The sequence below is a fragment of the Ambystoma mexicanum genome, chromosome 8, assembly GCF_040938575.1.
Source record: "Ambystoma mexicanum isolate Mex_15411 chromosome 8, UKY_AmexF1_1, whole genome shotgun sequence".
Taxonomy (NCBI): Eukaryota; Metazoa; Chordata; class Amphibia; order Caudata; family Ambystomatidae; genus Ambystoma; species Ambystoma mexicanum.
In genome coordinates this window covers 1302657783-1302681184 of record NC_090929.1, presented here as the reverse complement: position 1 = coordinate 1302681184, position 23402 = coordinate 1302657783, and the positions used below count along the sequence as shown (strand labels likewise).

Here is a 23402-nt window from a genome sequence, read left to right as displayed (position 1 = left end):
CCTCAGTGCAGGTGTCGCACACAGAGGCGTGTTCACATCAGAATCACTCACCCCTGACACATGGACTTGATGCGCATCCAACTCAACATGGACGTCAGAGTCGTCATCAAGGCTGGACTCATAGGCAGCCAGAGACAAGATGGACTGTAGCACTTGGGGGTTTTCGAGGCCTACCACCCCACGACCCCCACTTGTGCCGGGTTGATGTAGTGGTAACAACCTGTGTCTGGCATGATAACACCATCCTCCATTGCATCATCACCTGAAAAATAGAGAGAAAAAAGGTCACTACACATGTCAAAAGCCCACAACACACACACACACCGACAACAAACGCATCAGGCAGACATGTGACACACAACATATAACCTGGCATGCATGCTGGGTCAACTTTGAATTGCTTCTGTGATCAGACCTGTTGAAAGGTGGCAGTTTCCATGGAAGTGGGTCTATGCAGTGCAGAAAATGTGTACGCCACTCACTACCTACATGTACAAGGACTCCATGGTGTGTGCCAGGAAATGTGAAGGCAGTGCAAGGTCAAATTCAGGCATCACGTGCATTGTGCATTCAATGTGTACCATATCTAGAAGCCAAGCACCCCTCCACCCCAGTACCAAAGCAGGGATGCCTAGCATGGTATCAAAAGGCTGACCATACACCTGTGTATTGACAGGCAGTGTTGACTGGGATCAACAGCTTAATGTTATTCAAGTGACAACACTGCAAATGATGATGGGACAGTAAGCAGGACACATGATGAAAACTCTGGAGGCTGCCCACGTGTGAAGAAGACACAACAACAGTTGGACAGATTCATTGGCCATTGAACAGGCTGAGACCTGTGAGCCACACAGATTGTCAAACCCTAAACATGTGTGCAACGCAGTACTGAGCCACAGTTGACATGGGAAGGCTGATGAGATGCCATGCAATGTATGTAACCAAGGACTTGTATTACAGTGATCATCCAGTCAAGGACACATAGGGGCATGCGTGCAATGCACATGGAGCATGAATGGGCACTCATGTCAGCGGGACATCTGACCTATGCACAGTACAAGTGAGATACCCTGCATCAAGTACTAACGCTGTACCACACGGCATACTTCTGGCAGATTCTACGCTGGAAGTTAGCATCCACACAGGACGCATGAACAGGAAAGTACACATTGGCAAGATTGAAGCAGACCAGTGCAAAGGTGGAACTGGGGTGCAGAGTGGCGGAGGAGGGGCAAGGGAGCATGCCTACATGGAATCCCCGCATGCAGGCAGAGGAGACATGCATCACGGAAGCATTGCATTACTTACACATCAGAACCATGTACACGTCACATGTAGTGGCAATCATGCACAACACATCCCACAAGTGACACACACACATCCTCAACAAACACGCATCAACACTCACTGGACTTGGCATCAAAGTCCAGCATCTCTCCCACTCCTTCGACCAATTCAGGTGGTATGAACTCAGCAACGAGTGCCTCATGCGGAGTGAGCTCTTCCTCCTCTGGTGCAGGCCCACCGCCAGTCACCAGAGTCAAGTTGTAATTAGAGGCACGCTTAGCCTTAGTGCTGCGTTTGATGTCATTCCAACGCTTTTTGCATTCTTGCGCCGTGCGCACCTCATGGCCGAATGAACTGACATGTTCCGCAACATGCTTCCAGTGGGTGTCACGTTGGGCAGCCGTAGTCTGACTATTGGCACCCACTAGCATGTCACGGCTATGGCCCCGCACGTAGCCCACGAGGAAGTCCAGTTCCTGCTTGCAAAAAGGCTTCTTCCTCGATGTGCAGGAGGTCGTGGCTGTGTGTGGGGTCCCAGCCTGTGCTGCAGGTGCAACCTTCCTCCTCTTGGACTGTGGCGCAGACCCTGGCTGGCTAATGCCGCCCTGACCAGTATGGCCAGTGGGTTCAGTGGATTGAGCCAAGGGAGTGGCAGGTGGAGGGACGACCAAAGGCCTGACTTGTGTCAGTGGCAGCTGGGTGCCCTCTAATGGACCCTGCGCAGCAACATCAGCTGTGGCAGGGACATTGACCGCAACGGTCCTGGTTGGCAGACTCACAACCAGGGTGTTGTTGGGTGCATCTGCCCCTGCACTTTCCAACACCCGGCTGTTCGGGGCAGCAGATGACATAACTGCCCCAGGGACACGTGTCTTGGTCTGAGCAGCCCGGCCTGCCCCTATGGTTTCCCTCCTGGCCTGTTGGAAATCTACCAAGGGCTCCTCAAGTGCCAACGCAGCCTGCGCTGGCAGACCCTGAGCCTGGGTGGCGGTGTCCACAGCTGCACCTGCAGCTACCACTACCCTTGGGCCCGTGGCAGTCGATGGAACGGACTGCCGGGTCATACGGGCGCCAGTGCCAGATGCAGAAGCTGCATCCCCCGGAACCACAGGGGGTGGTGGCATGACTGCACTGACACAAGTGGCGCACCCCCTGCCTCTTCCCCCTCTGTGGCCGCCCTGGACACCCTGGAGTCCCCCTACTCCCTGGTCACCACGGCCACGTCCCCGACCACACCCGCCATGAGGAGTACGCCCAGCTAAGGCGCCCCTCACCTTTGGTGTCCTCCCAACCATGGCACAGATGTAGTAGTGCCGGCACAGATGGAGTAGTGCCAATGGGAGGTGTACACCACAATTGACCTGGGCAATTGGGGTGAAGGGGATGGGAAGCAGATGTTAACAGCCCCCCTGCACCTGCAAGGCTGTATGTGACCCCGGTGATGTAGTGACGGGTCACGCAATGCTCAGGCACCCCAAAACTGCAGTAAAACTGTGCACGCAACCCTGCAGCCTACGTGCGTGGATTCAAACTCCCGCAGTATGCGGTGGCACCCAGTAACAGGAATAACGCATACGCGTGGGACACGAAGGCTACTATGACATCGAAGATGGGTGCGATACACAGGGGCACCCGCAGTGGGAAAAAGAGCGTGTGCGACTCACCGTCTGACTAGCGCGATGCAGAAAAACACGCGTAGCCAATACCTCGCCAAAAGAAGAGATACGTCCTTGATAGCTGTGCAGTTGTGATGGCACGTGAAACAACAGGAAGCAGCAACAGACGTCGGTCTCCACGAAAGGCACGTACAGCGAACTGCTGGCCCCGCTCACCTTTAACCCGTGCTGAGGGAAAGGCCCGCTCGCATCACGTCACTTACGCGCATGGGCCCTTTCCTCGGATTACACGCGGACCTGCAGTTTTTTAAGCGCGCTGAAACGCCCATGCATGCCTGCGCGCGTCACGTCACAGAGGCGCTTGCGCTTGAAGGGCCTTCTGTCCAATGAAATTGCGTATGCGTGCCTAGGTGCTTACGCGCTAAGGGCCTTTCCTCGAACTACACGCTGACGTGCAGAATTTTCACGTGCCAAATCACTCCGTATCAAGCTGGCCACGCGTAAGCACACGGAAGACCACGCTCCTGCCCAGAAGGCTGAATTACTGCCCCCCAGAGCCCGAGCACGCTCCCACCTGCCATCTGCTGCTGCCTGACTGCCTGCTGCCCACGTGCCCTGCCATTTGCTGCCTGCACATCAGCCAGGGGTGCTGTTGCTGTGACTACCCCTGCTGGAACCGAAGACTCGCGACTGGGATTCCATCGCTCCACAGCCCAGCCCCAGGACCCAGTTGCCCACCCACTCCTGCCTCTGGGGTTGTCATGTCGGGCACTGCAACAGCTGGCACCACTGACAACCCCCGGCCAGAGAGGCAGAGGGGCACCAGCTTCAGTGCCAGGGAAGTTGGTGTCCTGGCAGAGCAAGTCCTGGGGCAGTATGATGCCCTCTTCGGAAGTTCCCGCGCCGACAAGGAAGGACGGACTCGGATCTGGACGGACATTGTGACTGCCATCAACGCGGAGGGTGTGGCCGTCCGCGACTTCCAACATGTCAAGAAGCGCTGGGAGGACTTCAGGTCCAGGACCCTCAACAAGGCCCGGCGCCTCTTGAAGGCAGCGGATGCTAATGGGCGCCGGGGCCACTTGTCGGAAGATCAGATGAGGGTCCTGGAACGCACATCCCCAGCGCTCCACGTCCAGGTCCTTGAGAGGCAGACCCGTCGAGCGGTAAGTGTACATGCATCCTGATTGTAAGCTGTGCGTGTGGTGATGTTTCAGTAGTGTGCAGGTTGCACATCTGTTTGTATCCGGCCGAGTATGGGTGGGGGTGTACAGGGCCGTGAGGCTAACACATGCGAGGGCTGTCATGTGTGAGACATGGATGGTGCTTGTGTGTGTAGGCTTGCATGCCAAATGCAGTTGTGTGGGCACACATGTTTGGATGAATGTAAGTAGGCATGTTCGTGATGTCACGCATGTATGTTGTTTTCAGATGCATGTATCAGCAGTGTGTACATGTGCATGTGTGTGTATTTGACAAGGGTGCAACAGTGATGCAACATGGATGCATGTGACAGCGGGATGTGGAAGCCTGATTGGCAGATGTGACATGGATGCCCATCTGAACACTGCGACAGTTGGCAGAGGTGTACACATGCATGCAAGTGTGGTGGTGTGTGTACATGTGTAGTGCACTCCCTGTGTTGCATGTGATGTCTGGCTCACCATTGCCTGCTCATGCTGTTGTATGTGTATGGATGGTGCTGGCAGTTGCGATATGGCTGTGGTATGGCTCATGTGTGCAAGTTGAAATGACATGTGTGTTGGGGATTGTGATGGCATGTCTGAGGTTTGCCAATGCCACTCATGTACAACTGTCATGTGTGTATGTGTCCATTGTACAGTGCCCTGATGCCTGTGTTTTATTTCTCCCTGTCTGCAGCGTCAACTGATGAAGAGGGCGGAGAAGGTGCTGTGGAGCACAGCGGTGGGGATCCCTCTGCCAGCCGGAGACGCAAGGCCCAGCTCCCCTCCCAGGTTGTGATCTCGTCGGGGAGTGAGGAGTCCGGTGCCGCGTCCCAGGCCGCAGCTGCTAGGGGGAGGTCCAAGAGGCGGAGGTTGGAGTTGGACTCCTCGGCAGCAGAAGGGGCAGCTGGGACCCCACAGGGCCCAATGGGGAAAGATGGCACGGAGTTATCCAGGTTGGTGGGGGGTTTGGTGGAGGAGGAGGCCGCGCAAGCAACAGAGACGGGGTCTGGAGGTGGGGATTCCACTGGTGCTAGTGGTGCAGTGCAGGACCAGGGACAGGAGGCAGCACAGGCCGCCGCGGAGGCGCCTGTGTGCAATCCTGTCCCTGATCCTGTCCCTGCATCATCTTGCACCAGCAGGGATGCCTACGTCCAGACCCGTTTTCATGCAGGGGATGAGCTCACGACAACTGGCCTTCCTCTGCCTGCAGACGTGGCTATCCGGGTCCGGGTTGAGCCTGTCCTGACTCGTGTGGCGTTGCGTCAACGGGCCATGCGAGGTGACCTGCAGTCTTTTCATGAGGAGACTGCACGTCATCTCGAATGGCTCGTTGACCGCGTCGGCCTACTGGGACAGGTCACCCAGGCCGGATTCCTCCGTTTGATGGGGCTTGCTGCGACCCCCTCCTCAACTGAACCCCCTATGCGCCAGTCGTCCTCCGTGCCATCTTCCCACCCATCAGTTACCTGGGTGCCCTGTGGAGCTGCCTCTGACGGTGCGGCCAGGCTGGTGGAGGAGGCATCCCTGCCACAGTCGGGAGTCGGACGTGCAGCAGGGGTGGCCACATCAACGACTGCACCCCAGCCAGCGGAGGATGTGCACAGGCAGCGGGAGGCAGTGAACGGGCAGAGGCACAGCAGCAGCAGCAACGTGGTGGGAGCCATGATGGCTCAGGGCCTTCGACATCGGAGGGGCAGGCATCGGCTGGAGGGCAGGAGGACCCAGGACAGGAAGTGTCTTCTGTGTGGCAGCGGTTGGGCCACGCCATAGATGCGGAGCGGCAGCGGGCGGAAGAGGCACGGCTCACGATGGTCAGGGCGGAGAACTCCATGCGGAGTGCCATGAGGTGGGCAGAGTGCCTCGAGGCAATCCGCAGGGAGTTGGAGGTGGACACGTCGACGGCCCTGCGGACCCTCAGGGCCATGGAGGAGGACCGCCTCCGGGACATTGAGCAGGAGTTCGATGATGCCCTGGCCCGGGACATCCAAAAGTGAGCCGTCGGACTAGCCCGCTGCCCTTGTAAATAGTTCTGTAGTTAGTGTTAGGTTTCCTTTGGTTTTGCATTTTTTTGGACCTTTTGGATAATGGGCCACATTTTTGTATATAGTTTTTTTTATTAGGTAGTGTTATTAGATAGGTTTCATTTCTTCTGTTGGGATCATGGACCCTGGATTGTTTATCTGTATATAGTTGACTGTTGGATTTTCATTTTTTTTTTACAATTTACCCATGGAGCAATGGTTTTCAATTTTAATTTTCCATTGGATTTACTTTTGTGGACTGTGACTTTGGACACCTTTCCTTTGGATTATGATTTGTGGTTTTGCATTTTTTCACGGACATGCTGGTTTTGATTTTTTTAAATTCCCATTTTTGTTTGTTTATTTTTGATTCAATTTATGTTTCTTTTAATACATATTTTTTGTTCAAACTTCAATGTGTAGTATCATCTCATTGGTTTCATGCATATCATGATATGGGTTTTGAGATTCACTGACACCCATTGGGTGTATGTGAGGGACATGTGTTCATTTCCAAGCTTGCAATTGGGGTTCTATCATGTTATTGCCATTTCTAAGTGGGTGGATGCAATACTCGGGTGGGTGTTTGGCATTTGGAGGCTGACCATAAGGGCCAGGGATCTAGATTGTGATGACATGTTGGCTGGTGGACATGTGTGGGGTTAGCAATATAAGGAAGGTAGGAAAAGGGAATTGTCAACAGTCACTTATTCTCTAAGTGATAAATTCACATTTAGAAAAGATATAAAAAAACTTTAATAGTAATTATTTTAAGTTAAACATTGTACATATATAGATACACAAAAAATTTCATTTTCAAACACTCTAAAATGCATGCATGGTCAAAACCTTTACAAAGACTAATTAAGACTCGTAGTTCTAAAAAAATTAGGAGCATATGGTGGTCTAGCTGTTAGTATTTAACCTAAGCTTTGGGTCCTGTAGTTTATCGTAGGGTATTAGATCTTGTTAGATCTCTAGCTATTTCTGTGCAATCTAGTTAGACTCATAGATTGCCAACTCAACATGTTTCAGTCCTCTATATCGGGTGTAGGGACTTTCTTCAGGAGTAGTCTTAAACATCCATATTGAGTGATCAGTCAGATTGTCTGGAATCTTCTTTAGATGAAGAGTCTTTAGTTAAAAAGAGAGGTGACTGTTGACAAAACCAGAAAACCAGAGTCAATATTATATAGTATTCTGGTAACACAATTTAGGGTGTTATGAAGCGGAATTAGATAGATAAATTACCTTTCCGTTCTTGTGTAGGGGCTCCCTTTGTTGGTAGAGATAAATCCACATATGTTGGACACGTTCTCTTGGGGGAATATGTATTATTCCTTAGGTACCTGAAATAGGTTAAATAAGGGAGTCATTAGATCCGTTTTTCTCTTTGGGTCGGGATTAGCCAAAGTCCTAAATAAACAACCTAATGTTGATTAGTAGCCATGATGTAATTGGCGTATATTGCCTTTCATTCCTACCTTTTCAGGCGTGGGTAGGGTATTTCTTTCTAGTCTCTACCGGACGCTTGGAAAGTCGTCGCTGCGGGGCGGGCCATTTGATTTTCAAAACTCGTGTGCGGCGTCTAGAGGGTCAAAAGTACCTATTAGTTATGCCGTTGTGTCAAATGTTATAATGCGGAAACCTGTTGTTATTATAAAACTGTTTACCTTTGTTTCGCGGCAAAATTGCGTGTTTGTGCCCTTTCCTGGTCAATCCCTTGTTCCTAACTTGCGAAGGGTGTTCTCCTGGGCGGTCTGGTTGATGAGCCGCCGAACGTCTGTTGGTGCCGTTGGGAAACCTGAGTAGGCTGCCATGTTGGGTGTATAAATACATGAGTGCCTGGTTCTCTGTGTTAGTCCTTCTTTTGTGGTGTTGTAACGTCCTACGAGGATAGCTGGCTAGTGTCTTATTTTACTGGCAATCAGGTTCGGTGTAGTGAGAAACATTAGTAGATCTCTAGCAAAGTAGTTCTATTGGATGTCGTTTTTTCCAAATAATTCAGAAATGAGTATTTAGATTTTAAGCCATTCAATGGACTCGTTAAGTCCTTTCTTATCACTTTGTGTTATAAAGATGAGTCTTTGTTCTTTTTTAAGAAGAATTCTACTTTTAGTATGGTGATCGTTCCCTTTGATCATTAGCAATACGGTCCATTTGAAATCTTCGTATCCGTGTTTGGCTTCTGAAAAATGTTTTACTAGAGGGGCATTTACTGTTTTGTTCTTAAGACAGCTTTTGTGTTCTTGCATTCTTACTTTTACTTTTCTGTTTGTTTTTCCTATATAATGTTTGTTGCAGGGACAGGTAATCATATAGAGGACATATTCCGAATTACAATTTGTGAACTTTTTTTGTTTCCACATTTCTGGTAGTCCTATATCTACTTCTTTAGTTTTTTGTGTTTGTTTACACATCATACATTGACCGCATGGATAATGGCCCACAATTGGGTCGTTGCCCCAAATTTGTGTGAGGCTTGGCGTAGAGGGTCTAATAGTCTTTAGTTTGCTATTGCTCACTCTGTTACCTATAGTGGCTGATTTTTTATATGCAAACATAGGTATTGGTATTGATGAATTGCCCTTTTCAAAGATTTTCCATTGTTTCTTAACTATTTGATTGATTTTGAGACTCAAATTAGTGAAGGTATTCACACATACAAGGCGATCGTTGGTAGGTTGTTTACACTTATCTTCCAATAAGGCGTCGCGGTTGTTATTGAATGCTCTCTTTGCGGATTTCCTCACTAGTTTTTTAGGATACCCTCTTTGTCTAAGTTTTGCAGCTAGGTTCTCGGCTTCTTTTTCAAATGCTGGTTTTTGGCTGCTATTCCTTTTTAGACGTAAAAATTGGCCATAGGGTAAATTGTCTCTTAAATGTTTAACGTGATGGCTTTCGTAATGTAACAGGGAATTTTTCTCTGTGGGTTTGTGGAAAGGTTTCACTAGTAGTCGGCCTTCTTCATGATAGATAGTAAGGTCTAAGAAGTCGATCGAGTGTTTTTGAATGTTGATAGTAAACTGCAGATGTCGATTGCAGCTATTAAGCCAGTTGAGGAATTCTTCAGCTTTTTCTGCTGTTCCTGTCCAGACCATAAGTATATCATCAATATACCTTGCCCACGATTGAATATTGTCTTTAAATGGGTTTGTCATGTAAATGTATTGTTTTTCGAAAAATTCGACAAACAGATTTGCTAGGCTGGGGGCCATAGTGGCTCCCATTGCTGTGCCCTCAACCTGTTGGTAAAAGGTTTCGTGAAATTCAAAATAATTTCGTGTCAGTGCAAGTTCTATGCACCAAAGGATGAATGAACTTGGTACAGGGTCGTTGTCTAGTCTGTTGAGTAGAATTTCGCTTATTGTTTCTAATGTGGCTTGTTGTGGAATATTGGTGTATAAAGAAACAATGTCTAACCCTATTAAGTAGGAATTCTCAGGGTTATATGGTAGATTTTCATACTTAATTATCACGTCTTTGGTGTCTTTTAAGTATGATTTCATTTTAACCACGTAGTCTTTCAGATAGTGGTCCGCGAATTTAGAAAGAGGTTCCAAAATGGAATTAATACCCGAAACTATAGGCCTACCCGGTGGATTAATTAGTGACTTATGTATTTTGGGTCGGCAGTAGAATTTTGGTACGCTGGGTTCTGGATTGTTTAAAAATGCCCATTCTTGTTTGCTGATCCAGTTCCTTTCTAGAGCTTTGGTGGTCTTCAGTTCTATCATTTGTTGTAAATCTTTAGTGGGATCCTTACTTAGTTTTTTGTAATAGTTTCCATTTGCTAGTTGTTTTTGACATTCTGCAATATAGTCGTTCTTATTGAGCATTACGATCGCTCCGCCTTTATCAGCTCTCTTGATGATAATTTTGTCATTAATCGCTAGTGATTCCATGGCTAGTCTTTCTTGTGTCGTTAGATTATGGTACATTGGTATATTCTGTAGTTCTAACTTGGTAACATCTGCCAGGACTTTCTTCTCAAAAATTATTGATTCTGGAGAATAAGTGTAAGTTGGTGGACAGAAGGTTGAAGGATTCCTTAGGCCTGAATGGTTCACTGTATTAGGTTCTTTTGGTATGGCTGGTTCTGTGGCGAAAAACTCTTTAAGTCTAATCTTACGCATGAATTTAAAGAATTCTATGCGGAACTGGAAAGGGTCGTGTTTATTAGAGAATACAAACCCTAAACCTTTCTCCAAAAGTTGTTTTTCAGTGTTGGTTGGTTCATAAGTAGATAGATTGACTAAAAGTTGTTGCCGCTTCGGAGGTATCTCTGGTCTCCGTTCCGATTGCCCCTGTTGGGGCCTTTGTATAAAAAAGGTTGTGTGCTTGGATTCCCTCTTCTTTGTCTATAGTTCGGGTTTCCTCTTCCTCTAGTTGGTGGATTACCGGAAGGGCCTGGGTTGGTATTATCTGGGTCATTACTGGAGTTACTCGAACTATATGATGTAGCTCTAAATCTAACTCGTCTATTTTGGCGTGGCTGGCCATATGTAGGTATTGCTTGTGTTTTATATCCATCTTTAGTGTAGGGGTATGCTTTCTCATGTGAGTAGTTGGCAAGGTCTTTTTTAAGTCTTTGTATTCTTTCTAAGGTGTTTGTTTGTTTGAAATCTTTCATTTCTTTGTCGATTTCTTCTATTCTTTTCTTTAATGCATCTAGAGCGATCAGTTTTTTAATGTCGTCTTCTAATTTTTTAAGGTCGATCTCTATTTTGCTTGTGGTTTCTTTGGCTGTGTCTATTATGAGTATAAGCCAGTCTCTCCCGCAGCGATTCGCAATATAGCTCCATTGTAATACGAATTTAGGGTTATCTAGAAATAGTCGTGGTTCATTTGGTACAGTTAACCCTTGTGGTAGGGCCTTGTTTTTAAGATATTCTAGCATTATGGCTCCATGTAGTTCTGTTCTGATCAGTCTTTTACGTAATTGGATTATTTCATCCCAATCGTTAAGTTTGTCACTATTTTCTTCTAATTCGCTATTGTTAATGATTGAGACGGCATTCATAAGTGCCGTGGCATAATCATCGCTATAAGCGAGTAGTCTTTCGTCTGTCATTTTGAACAGAGCTAAAGAGGTGTATATCTTAGGTATTTAGTAAAGTCAGTAGGCTCTGGGGTCCCTCTCACACAGAGGAAAGAACGGATCACTACACTGAGTGAGTCTCCGTGACTAATTAGCCACTATAGAAGAGGGAAAAACAATGAGGAGATCCCAAACGTCCACAAATGTGGAATCCTACCTTAAATTTGGGAGAGTTAAAGGATTAGCAATATAAGGAAGGTAGGAAAAGGGAATTGTCAACAGTCACTTATTCTCTAAGTGATAAATTCACATTTAGAAAAGATATAAAAAAACTTTAATAGTAATTATTTTAAGTTAAACATTGTACATATATAGATACACAAAAAATTTCATTTTCAAACACTCTAAAATGCATGCATGGTCAAAACCTTTACAAAGACTAATTAAGACTCGTAGTTCTAAAAAAATTAGGAGCATATGGTGGTCTAGCTGTTAGTATTTAACCTAAGCTTTGGGTCCTGTAGTTTATCGTAGGGTATTAGATCTTGTTAGATCTCTAGCTATTTCTGTGCAATCTAGTTAGACTCATAGATTGCCAACTCAACATGTTTCAGTCCTCTATATCGGGTGTAGGGACTTTCTTCAGGAGTAGTCTTAAACATCCATATTGAGTGATCAGTCAGATTGTCTGGAATCTTCTTTAGATGAAGAGTCTTTAGTTAAAAAGAGAGGTGACTGTTGACAAAACCAGAAAACCAGAGTCAATATTATATAGTATTCTGGTAACACAATTTAGGGTGTTATGAAGCGGAATTAGATAGATAAATTACCTTTCCGTTCTTGTGTAGGGGCTCCCTTTGTTGGTAGAGATAAATCCACATATGTTGGACACGTTCTCTTGGGGGAATATGTATTATTCCTTAGGTACCTGAAATAGGTTAAATAAGGGAGTCATTAGATCCGTTTTTCTCTTTGGGTCGGGATTAGCCAAAGTCCTAAATAAACAACCTAATGTTGATTAGTAGCCATGATGTAATTGGCGTATATTGCCTTTCATTCCTACCTTTTCAGGCGTGGGTAGGGTATTTCTTTCTAGTCTCTACCGGACGCTTGGAAAGTCGTCGCTGCGGGGCGGGCCATTTGATTTTCAAAACTCGTGTGCGGCGTCTAGAGGGTCAAAAGTACCTATTAGTTATGCCGTTGTGTCAAATGTTATAATGCGGAAACCTGTTGTTATTATAAAACTGTTTACCTTTGTTTCGCGGCAAAATTGCGTGTTTGTGCCCTTTCCTGGTCAATCCCTTGTTCCTAACTTGCGAAGGGTGTTCTCCTGGGCGGTCTGGTTGATGAGCCGCCGAACGTCTGTTGGTGCCGTTGGGAAACCTGAGTAGGCTGCCATGTTGGGTGTATAAATACATGAGTGCCTGGTTCTCTGTGTTAGTCCTTCTTTTGTGGTGTTGTAACGTCCTACGAGGATAGCTGGCTAGTGTCTTATTTTACTGGCAATCAGGTTCGGTGTAGTGAGAAACATTAGTAGATCTCTAGCAAAGTAGTTCTATTGGATGTCGTTTTTTCCAAATAATTCAGAAATGAGTATTTAGATTTTAAGCCATTCAATGGACTCGTTAAGTCCTTTCTTATCACTTTGTGTTATAAAGATGAGTCTTTGTTCTTTTTTAAGAAGAATTCTACTTTTAGTATGGTGATCGTTCCCCCGAACCTGATTGCCAGTAAAATAAGACACTAGCCAGCTATCCTCGTAGGACGTTACAACACCACAAAAGAAGGACTAACACAGAGAACCAGGCACTCATGTATTTATACACCCAACATGGCAGCCTACTCAGGTTTCCCAACGGCACCAACAGACGTTCGGCGGCTCATCAACCAGACCGCCCAGGAGAACACCCTTCGCAAGTTAGGAACAAGGGATTGACCAGGAAAGGGCACAAACACGCAATTTTGCCGCGAAACAAAGGTAAACAGTTTTATAATAACAACAGGTTTCCGCATTATAACATTTGACACAACGGCATAACTAATAGGTACTTTTGACCCTCTAGACGCCGCACACGAGTTTTGAAAATCAAATGGCCCGCCCCGCAGCGACGACTTTCCAAGCGTCCGGTAGAGACTAGAAAGAAATACCCTACCCACGCCTGAAAAGGTAGGAATGAAAGGCAATATACGCCAATTACATCATGGCTACTAATCAACATTAGGTTGTTTATTTAGGACTTTGGCTTATCCCGACCCAAAGAGAAAAACGGATCTAATGACTCCCTTATTTAACCTATTTCAGGTACCTAAGGAATAATACATATTCCCCCAAGAGAACGTGTCCAACATATGTGGATTTATCTCTACCAACAAAGGGAGCCCCTACACAAGAACGGAAAGGTAATTTATCTATCTAATTCCGCTTCATAACACCCTAAATTGTGTTACCAGAATACTATATAATATTGACTCTGGTTTTCTGGTTTTGTCAACAGTCACCTCTCTTTTTAACTAAAGACTCTTCATCTAAAGAAGATTCCAGACAATCTGACTGATCACTCAATATGGATGTTTAAGACTACTCCTGAAGAAAGTCCCTACACCCGATATAGAGGACTGAAACATGTTGAGTTGGCAATCTATGAGTCTAACTAGATTGCACAGAAATAGCTAGAGATCTAACAAGATCTAATACCCTACGATAAACTACAGGACCCAAAGCTTAGGTTAAATACTAACAGCTAGACCACCATATGCTCCTAATTTTTTTAGAACTACGAGTCTTAATTAGTCTTTGTAAAGGTTTTGACCATGCATGCATTTTAGAGTGTTTGAAAATGAAATTTTTTGTGTATCTATATATGTACAATGTTTAACTTAAAATAATTACTATTAAAGTTTTTTTATATCTTTTCTAAATGTGAATTTATCACTTAGAGAATAAGTGACTGTTGACAATTCCCTTTTCCTACCTTCCTTATATTGCTAATCCTTTAACTCTCCCAAATTTAAGGTAGGATTCCACATTTGTGGACGTTTGGGATCTCCTCATTGTTTTTCCCTCTTCTATAGTGGCTAATTAGTCACGGAGACTCACTCAGTGTAGTGATCCGTTCTTTCCTCTGTGTGAGAGGGACCCCAGAGCCTACTGACTTTACTAAATACCTAAGATATACACCTCTTTAGCTCTGTTCAAAATGACAGACGAAAGACTACTCGCTTATAGCGATGATTATGCCACGGCACTTATGAATGCCGTCTCAATCATTAACAATAGCGAATTAGAAGAAAATAGTGACAAACTTAACGATTGGGATGAAATAATCCAATTACGTAAAAGACTGATCAGAACAGAACTACATGGAGCCATAATGCTAGAATATCTTAAAAACAAGGCCCTACCACAAGGGTTAACTGTACCAAATGAACCACGACTATTTCTAGATAACCCTAAATTCGTATTACAATGGAGCTATATTGCGAATCGCTGCGGGAGAGACTGGCTTATACTCATAATAGACACAGCCAAAGAAACCACAAGCAAAATAGAGATCGACCTTAAAAAATTAGAAGACGACATTAAAAAACTGATCGCTCTAGATGCATTAAAGAAAAGAATAGAAGAAATCGACAAAGAAATGAAAGATTTCAAACAAACAAACACCTTAGAAAGAATACAAAGACTTAAAAAAGACCTTGCCAACTACTCACATGAGAAAGCATACCCCTACACTAAAGATGGATATAAAACACAAGCAATACCTACATATGGCCAGCCACGCCAAAATAGACGAGTTAGATTTAGAGCTACATCATATAGTTCGAGTAACTCCAGTAATGACCCAGATAATACCAACCCAGGCCCTTCCGGTAATCCACCAACTAGAGGAAGAGGAAACCCGAACTATAGACAAAGAAGAGGGAATCCAAGCACACAACCTTTTTTATACAAAGGCCCCAACAGGGGCAATCGGAACGGAGACCAGAGATACCTCCGAAGCGGCAACAACTTTTAGTCAATCTATCTACTTATGAACCAACCAACACTGAAAAACAACTTTTGGAGAAAGGTTTAGGGTTTGTATTCTCTAATAAACACGACCCTTTCCAGTTCCGCATAGAATTCTTTAAATTCATGCGTAAGATTAGACTTAAAGAGTTTTTCGCCACAGAACCAGCCATACCAAAAGAACCTAATACAGTGAACCATTCAGGCCTAAGGAATCCTTCAACCTTCTGTCCACCAACTTACACTTATTCTCCAGAATCAATAATTTTTGAGAAGAAAGTCCTGGCAGATGTTACCAAGTTAGAACTACAGAATATACCAATGTACCATAATCTAACGACACAAGAAAGACTAGCCATGGAATCACTAGCGATTAATGACAAAATTATCATCAAGAGAGCTGATAAAGGCGGAGCGATCGTAATGCTCAATAAGAACGACTATATTGCAGAATGTCAAAAACAACTAGCAAATGGAAACTATTACAAAAAACTAAGTAAGGATCCCACTAAAGATTTACAACAAATGATAGAACTGAAGACCACCAAAGCTCTAGAAAGGAACTGGATCAGCAAACAAGAATGGGCATTTGTAAACAATCCAGAACCCAGCGTACCAAAATTCTACTGCCTACCCAAAATACATAAGTCACTAATTAATCCACCGGGTAGGCCTATAGTTTCGGGTATTAATTCCATTTTGGAACCTCTTTCTAAATTCGCGGACCACTATCTGAAAGACTACGTGGTTAAAATGAAATCATACTTAAAAGACACCAAAGACGTGATAATTAAGTATGAAAATCTACCATATAACCCTGAGAATTCCTACTTAATAGGGTTAGACATTGTTTCTTTATACACCAATATTCCACAACAAGCCACATTAGAAACAATAAGCGAAATTCTACTCAACAGACTAGACAACGACCCTGTACCAAGTTCATTCATCCTTTGGTGCATAGAACTTGCACTGACACGAAATTATTTTGAATTTCACGAAACCTTTTACCAACAGGTTGAGGGCACAGCAATGGGAGCCACTATGGCCCCCAGCCTAGCAAATCTGTTTGTCGAATTTTTCGAAAAACAATACATTTACATGACAAACCCATTTAAAGACAATATTCAATCGTGGGCAAGGTATATTGATGATACACTTATGGTCTGGACAGGAACAGCAGAAAAAGCTGAAGAATTCCTCAACTGGCTTAATAGCTGCAATCGACATCTGCAGTTTACTATCAACATTCAAAAACACTCGATCGACTTCTTAGACCTTACTATCTATCATGAAGAAGGCCGACTACTAGTGAAACCTTTCCACAAACCCACAGAGAAAAATTCCCTGTTACATTACGAAAGCCATCACGTTAAACATTTAAGAGACAATTTACCCTATGGCCAATTTTTACGTCTAAAAAGGAATAGCAGCCAAAAACCAGCATTTGAAAAAGAAGCCGAGAACCTAGCTGCAAAACTTAGACAAAGAGGGTATCCTAAAAAACTAGTGAGGAAATCCGCAAAGAGAGCATTCAATAACAACCGCGACGCCTTATTGGAAGATAAGTGTAAACAACCTACCAACGATCGCCTTGTATGTGTGAATACCTTCACTAATTTGAGTCTCAAAATCAATCAAATAGTTAAGAAACAATGGAAAATCTTTGAAAAGGGCAATTCATCAATACCAATACCTATGTTTGCATATAAAAAATCAGCCACTATAGGTAACAGAGTGAGCAATAGCAAACTAAAGACTATTAGACCCTCTACGCCAAGCCTCACACAAATTTGGGGCAACGACCCAATTGTGGGCCATTATCCATGCGGTCAATGTATGATGTGTAAACAAACACAAAAAACTAAAGAAGTAGATATAGGACTACCAGAAATGTGGAAACAAAAAAAGTTCACAAATTGTAATTCGGAATATGTCCTCTATATGATTACCTGTCCCTGCAACAAACATTATATAGGAAAAACAAACAGAAAAGTAAAAGTAAGAATGCAAGAACACAAAAGCTGTCTTAAGAACAAAACAGTAAATGCCCCTCTAGTAAAACATTTTTCAGAAGCCAAACACGGATACGAAGATTTCAAATGGACCGTATTGCTAATGATCAAAGGGAACGATCACCATACTAAAAGTAGAATTCTTCTTAAAAAAGAACAAAGACTCATCTTTATAACACAAAGTGATAAGAAAGGACTTAACGAGTCCATTGAATGGCTTAAAATCTAAATACTCATTTCTGAATTATTTGGAAAAAACGACATCCAATAGAACTACTTTGCTAGAGATCTACTAATGTTTCTCACTACACCGAACCTGATTGCCAGTAAAATAAGACACTAGCCAGCTATCCTCGTAGGACGTTACAACACCACAAAAGAAGGACTAACACAGAGAACCAGGCACTCATGTATTTATACACCCAACATGGCAGCCTACTCAGGTTTCCCAACGGCACCAACAGACGTTCGGCGGCTCATCAACCAGACCGCCCAGGAGAACACCCTTCGCAAGTTAGGAACAAGGGATTGACCAGGAAAGGGCACAAACACGCAATTTTGCCGCGAAACAAAGGTAAACAGTTTTATAATAACAACAGGTTTCCGCATTATAACATTTGACACAACGGCATAACTAATAGGTACTTTTGACCCTCTAGACGCCGCACACGAGTTTTGAAAATCAAATGGCCCGCCCCGCAGCGACGACTTTCCAAGCGTCCGGTAGAGACTAGAAAGAAATACCCTACCCACGCCTGAAAAGGTAGGAATGAAAGGCAATATACGCCAATTACATCATGGCTACTAATCAACATTAGGTTGTTTATTTAGGACTTTGGCTAATCCCGACCCAAAGAGAAAAACGGATCTAATGACTCCCTTATTTAACCTATTTCAGGTACCTAAGGAATAATACATATTCCCCCAAGAGAACGTGTCCAACATATGTGGATTTATCTCTACCAACAAAGGGAGCCCCTACACAAGAACGGAAAGGTAATTTATCTATCTAATTCCGCTTCATAACACCCTAAATTGTGTTACCAGAATACTATATAATATTGACTCTGGTTTTCTGGTTTTGTCAACAGTCACCTCTCTTTTTAACTAAAGACTCTTCATCTAAAGAAGATTCCAGACAATCTGACTGATCACTCAATATGGATGTTTAAGACTACTCCTGAAGAAAGTCCCTACACCCGATATAGAGGACTGAAACATGTTGAGTTGGCAATCTATGAGTCTAACTAGATTGCACAGAAATAGCTAGAGATCTAACAAGATCTAATACCCTACGATAAACTACAGGACCCAAAGCTTAGGTTAAATACTAACAGCTAGACCACCATATGCTCCTAATTTTTTTAGAACTACGAGTCTTAATTAGTCTTTGTAAAGGTTTTGACCATGCATGCATTTTAGAGTGTTTGAAAATGAAATTTTTTGTGTATCTATATATGTACAATGTTTAACTTAAAATAATTACTATTAAAGTTTTTTTATATCTTTTCTAAATGTGAATTTATCACTTAGAGAATAAGTGACTGTTGACAATTCCCTTTTCCTACCTTCCTTATATTGCTAATCCTTTAACTCTCCCAAATTTAAGGTAGGATTCCACATTTGTGGACGTTTGGGATCTCCTCATTGTTTTTCCCTCGGACATGTGTGGGGGCCTGGTGGAGGGTGCCCCACAGTGCTGGGGGGTGGGGGTGCAGGGGGACATGAGTTGGGGGCCTGGTGGAGGGTGCCCCACAGTGCTGGGGGTGGGGGTGCAGTGGGACATGAGTGGGGGCCTGCTGGCAGGTGCCCCACAGTGCTGGGAGGTGGGGGTGCAGGGGGACATGAGTTGGGGGTCTGGTGGAGGGTGCCCTGCACTGCTGGGGGTGGGGGTGCAGGGGGACATGAGTTGGGGTCCTGGTGGAGGGTGCCCTGCACTGCTGAGGGGTGGGGGTGCAGGGGGACATGAGTTGGGGTCCTGGGGGAGGGTGCCCCACAGTGCTGTGGGGTGGGGGTGCAGGGGGACATGAGTTGGACATGAGTGGGGGCCTGCTGGCAGGTTACCCACAGTGCTGGGGGGTGGGGGTGCAGGGGGACATGAGTTGGGGGCCTGGTGGAGGGTGCCCCACAGTGCTGGGGGTGGGGGTGCAGGGGGACATGAGTTGGACATGAGTGGGGGCCTGCTGGCAGGTGCCCCACAGTGCTGGGGGTGGGGGTGCAGGGGGACATGAGTTGGGGGCCTGGTGGAGGGTGCCCTGCACTGCTGGAGGGTGGGTGTGCAGGGGGACATGAGTTGGGGTCCTGGTGGAGGGTACCCTGCACTGCTGGGGGGTGGGGGTGCAGGGGGACATGGTTGGGGTCCTGGTAGAGGGTGCCCCACAGTGCTGGGGGGTGGGGGTGCAGGGGGACATGAGTTGAACATGAGTGGGGGCCTGCTGGCAGGTTACCCACAGTGCTGGGGGTGCAGGGGGACATGAGTTGGGGGCCTGGTAGAGGGTGCCCTGCACTGATGGGGGGTGGAGGTGCAGGGGGACATGAGTTGGGGTCCTGGTGGAGGGTGCCCTGCACTGCTGGGGGGTGGGGGTGCAGGGGGACATGAGTTGGGGGCCTGGTGGAGGGTGCCCTACAGTTCTGGGGGGTAGGGGTGCAGGGGGACATGAGTTGGACATGAGTGGGGGCCTGCTGGCAGGTGCCCCACAGTGCTGGGGGGTGGGGGTGCAGGGGGACATGAGTTGGGGGCCTGGTGGAGGGTGCCCTGCACTGCTGGGGGGTGGGGGTGCAGGGTGACATGAGTTGGGGTCCTGGTGGAGGGTGCCCTGCACTGCTGGGTGGTGGCGGTGCAGGGGGACATGAGTTGGGGGCCTGGTGGAGGGTGCCCCACAGTGCTGGGGGGTGGGGGTGCAGGGTGACATGAGTTGGGGTCCTGGTGGAGGGTGCCCTGCACTGCTGGGTGGTGGCGGTGCAGGGTGACATGAGTTGGGGGCCTGGTGGAGGGTGCCCTGCACTGCTGGGGGGTGGGGTGCAGGGGGAAATGCGTGGGGGTGCAGGGTAGTCCCCCGTGGTGTGGGCTGCCTGCAGGGGCCGTGGAGGTTGTGGAGCGAACACTTGGGAGGACCCACACGGCCAATTCACGTGTAGTACTCCACGGAACCCCTGAAATACATGTACCCTGCTGATATCGTGTGTGAAACTTCCCGCGCACTCCAAAATACACGTACCCAGGACATTCGCGTGTGCAACTTCCAGCGCACCCCTGGAATACACGTACCCAGCTGAAATCGCGTGTGAAACTTCCCGCGCACCCCTGAAATACACGTACCATGCTGAATTCACATGTGAAATTTCCCGCACACCCCAAAATACACGTACCCAGGACATTCGCGTGTGGAACTTCCAGCGCACCCCTGATATACACGTACCCAGTTGAAATCGCGTGTGAAACTTCCCACGCACACCTGAAATACACGTACCCTGCTGATATCGCGTGTGAAACTTCCCGCGCACCCCAAAATACACGTACCCAGGACATTCGCGTGTGCAACTTCCAGCGCACCCCTGGAATACACGTACCCAGCTGAAATCGCGTTTGAAACTTCCCGCGCACCCCTGAAATACACGTACCCTGCTGAATTCACGTGTGTAACTTCCCGCGCACCCCGAAATATACGTACCCAGGACATTCGCGTGTGGAACTTCCAGCGTACCCCTGATATACACGTACCCAGCTGAAATCGCGTGTGAAACTTCCCGCGCACCCCTGAAATACACATACCCTGCTGAATTCACGTGTGAAACTTCCCGCGCACCCCTGATGTACACGTACCCTGATGGAATCGCGTGTGGAACTTCCCGCGCACCCCTAAAATACATGTACCCAGCTGAAATAACGTGAGGAACTTCCCGCGCACCCCAGTGATACACGTACCCCGCTTGCCGTGCTGGTACAGGGTTTGCGCAGCCCTTTGCGCTGGATTGGGGGAAGGGGCGTTCTTGGGGGCGTAACTGGCTCTGCTGCAGGGTCGCTGCGCCACTGTGCGCCACGGCTGGTTTTGGTGGCTGGAATCCATGAATACGCTGTGCGCAGAAATGTATTTTGGCGCACGCGGCTGGTGCAGGGATTCGCACGCGCACACTGTGCGCCAGCCGCGTGCGCCACTTGTGCGCTGATTTCTATGAATTACCCCCAGAATGTGTTGTCCAAACTGTTCATTCACAGCTCTGCCTGCAGACTACCTCAGTGTATGTGGACTATCACAGCCCCTGTATACCATCTTTTCACCTATTAAAAAGGCCCATATAATCTTTATTCCACCACCATCCTTTCTAATTCCTCTGACAATCACCAAATAAACCCAAATGTGTTTTCCAGACTTTTTCCCACTGTGCTATGCACAGACACCAGCAGCTGTCACGGATACAACATGGCGACTGTTCCAAACAATATGACGCACCTCACGCTTTTCACCATCCAATCAGCAGTCGTGTCTGCTGTCCACGGACATCACGCCAGACCCTGATTGGCACTGGGGGGTGTCTGCAGACCCAATAGGGAAATGAGTTTATGGACTGGACCCAGATATAACTAATTTTTGTTTACCTACTTTATGGGCATTTTAAAAAAGAAATACTGGATGGATTTACACAAAATTTACAAAAGCACACTTTTGGGACCAAGCCTCTGCTTCTGGTGCAAATTTAGTGAAAATCCGACCAGCTGTCGGCGTTAGCAAAATATTTTTCCCATTACGACTATGAGGATTTCCACAGATTTTGGGACCCACTATAACTTTGCCCTCCCCCTTGATGAAACCACACCAAATTTTCCAGAATCCTTCCAAGGGGGCCATATACTTTTATTTGCAAAGTTTGGTGAGTATTCGTTCAGGTGGGGTGAAGTTATAGGGGGCTCTCAAAATCTGTGGGTTCAGAAACTTAACCATAACTATAGGGCTGCTACAGCAGGCTCTGTAAATGTATATTTTACAGTGGCGATAGCCGCCCTATAGTTAAGTTGAGTCAGACTCCCCTAAGGTCCCCTCAAAATTCTATTGCTAAAAACCTTTGATTTGAGTAATGGATTTGACCGAAATTTAGAAAGTGATTAGGGACTCTGGCGGCTGCCCGTGGATCCAACATGGCAACTGTTACGAAAAATATGATGCACCACATGCTTTTAACCATCCAATCAGTGAGCACGTCCGGTGTCCATGGATATCACGCCAGACCCTGATTGATCAAGGAATAGGGAAGTGGGCCTGTGGACCGGACCCAGATATCACACTTTTTTGTACCTACTTTTTGGCCATTTTAAAAAAGAATACTGGATGTATTTACACCAAATATACAAAAGCATGTTTTGCTCCTGTAGCAAGTTATTAAGAAGACAAAAAAAGTTTTCCAAAGTTCCCTTTCATTTTCCCATAGACAAACTAGGTCAATGTTTCCAAAGCACACACACAACCCAAACCGCTGGATATATTTGGACAAGGTCTGAAACAACTTGAGCACGAAGCATTGACTTGTGATCCATGCCTGGTTTGGAGTTATTCCGTGCAATATTTTACAGAAAAGGGGGGTTTCCCTTTAGCAAAAATTGATAGTTTTATCTCCCTTGGTGCGTTGCAGGATCATGGTTTTCAGAAAAGAACAGGATGTCATCTTGTTTTTCTCTCGATGCAAGAGACATTTGACATAAGGAATAAGGGATAAAGAAAAATGAAATGCATGAAAAAAGCTATTCGCAGGTCAATAAACATGCAAATGCCATCAGGTTAAAGTTGGGAGGGGGTGGCTAAATGGCACCAAATACAATTTGGGAGTTGGAGGAGGTTTAGGGACTGAGTTTGCAACACAAAGCATTCTTTAGCCTCGGCTATAGCCGCAAATACAAACTGCATCACAGAAACAGTGTTTGTTGTGGGGGGAAGAGAGAGGGTAGGGAGCTGAAGAGGCCCTCTTGGGAGTGGGGGGAGCTGGCACAGATAAGAGGGTCTCTTGGTGAGGGCCTGAAAAGTATATGTTTTGATTGTTTTTCTGATACTTGCGGCTATAAACGACTACAGATAGCCGTGGATATGTGGCACATATATAAACTATGGTGTAACAATATCCCTGTAATTCTTTGAAAAAACTTAAGTTAAAGTTGTCCAGGTTTATCGCAACAAAACTCAGCAGATGTCGGCAGCCATGACCAGCTTAACTCAGTGCATTCCTGTTCCAAAAT

The 23402-nt window shown here is 46.1% G+C and overlaps 4 long non-coding RNA genes across 4 annotated transcripts; 2 read left to right on the top strand and 2 right to left on the bottom strand.

Moving 5' to 3' along the window:
* Positions 1–7213: 7213 nt before the first annotated feature.
* On the bottom strand, positions 7214–8457 carry LOC138473773 (uncharacterized). The gene is made up of 4 exons (XR_011268907.1): positions 7788–8457; positions 7599–7702; positions 7366–7463; positions 7214–7270 (listed from the first exon to the last, which is right to left on the bottom strand). It is a non-coding gene; the product is annotated as an uncharacterized lncRNA (long non-coding RNA).
* A 3376-nt stretch (positions 8458–11833) lies between these two features.
* LOC138473772 (uncharacterized) lies at positions 11834–12669 on the bottom strand. The gene is made up of 4 exons (XR_011268906.1): positions 12408–12669; positions 12219–12322; positions 11986–12083; positions 11834–11890 (listed from the first exon to the last, which is right to left on the bottom strand). It is a non-coding gene; the product is annotated as an uncharacterized lncRNA (long non-coding RNA).
* A 334-nt stretch (positions 12670–13003) lies between these two features.
* Positions 13004–13707, top strand: LOC138473771 (uncharacterized). Its single transcript, XR_011268905.1, has 4 exons — positions 13004–13133; positions 13219–13322; positions 13458–13555; positions 13651–13707. It is a non-coding gene; the product is annotated as an uncharacterized lncRNA (long non-coding RNA).
* Positions 13708–17083: 3376 nt separating this feature from the next.
* Positions 17084–18327, top strand: LOC138473770 (uncharacterized). Its single transcript, XR_011268904.1, has 4 exons — positions 17084–17753; positions 17839–17942; positions 18078–18175; positions 18271–18327. It is a non-coding gene; the product is annotated as an uncharacterized lncRNA (long non-coding RNA).
* The last annotated feature ends 5075 nt before the right edge of the window (positions 18328–23402 follow it).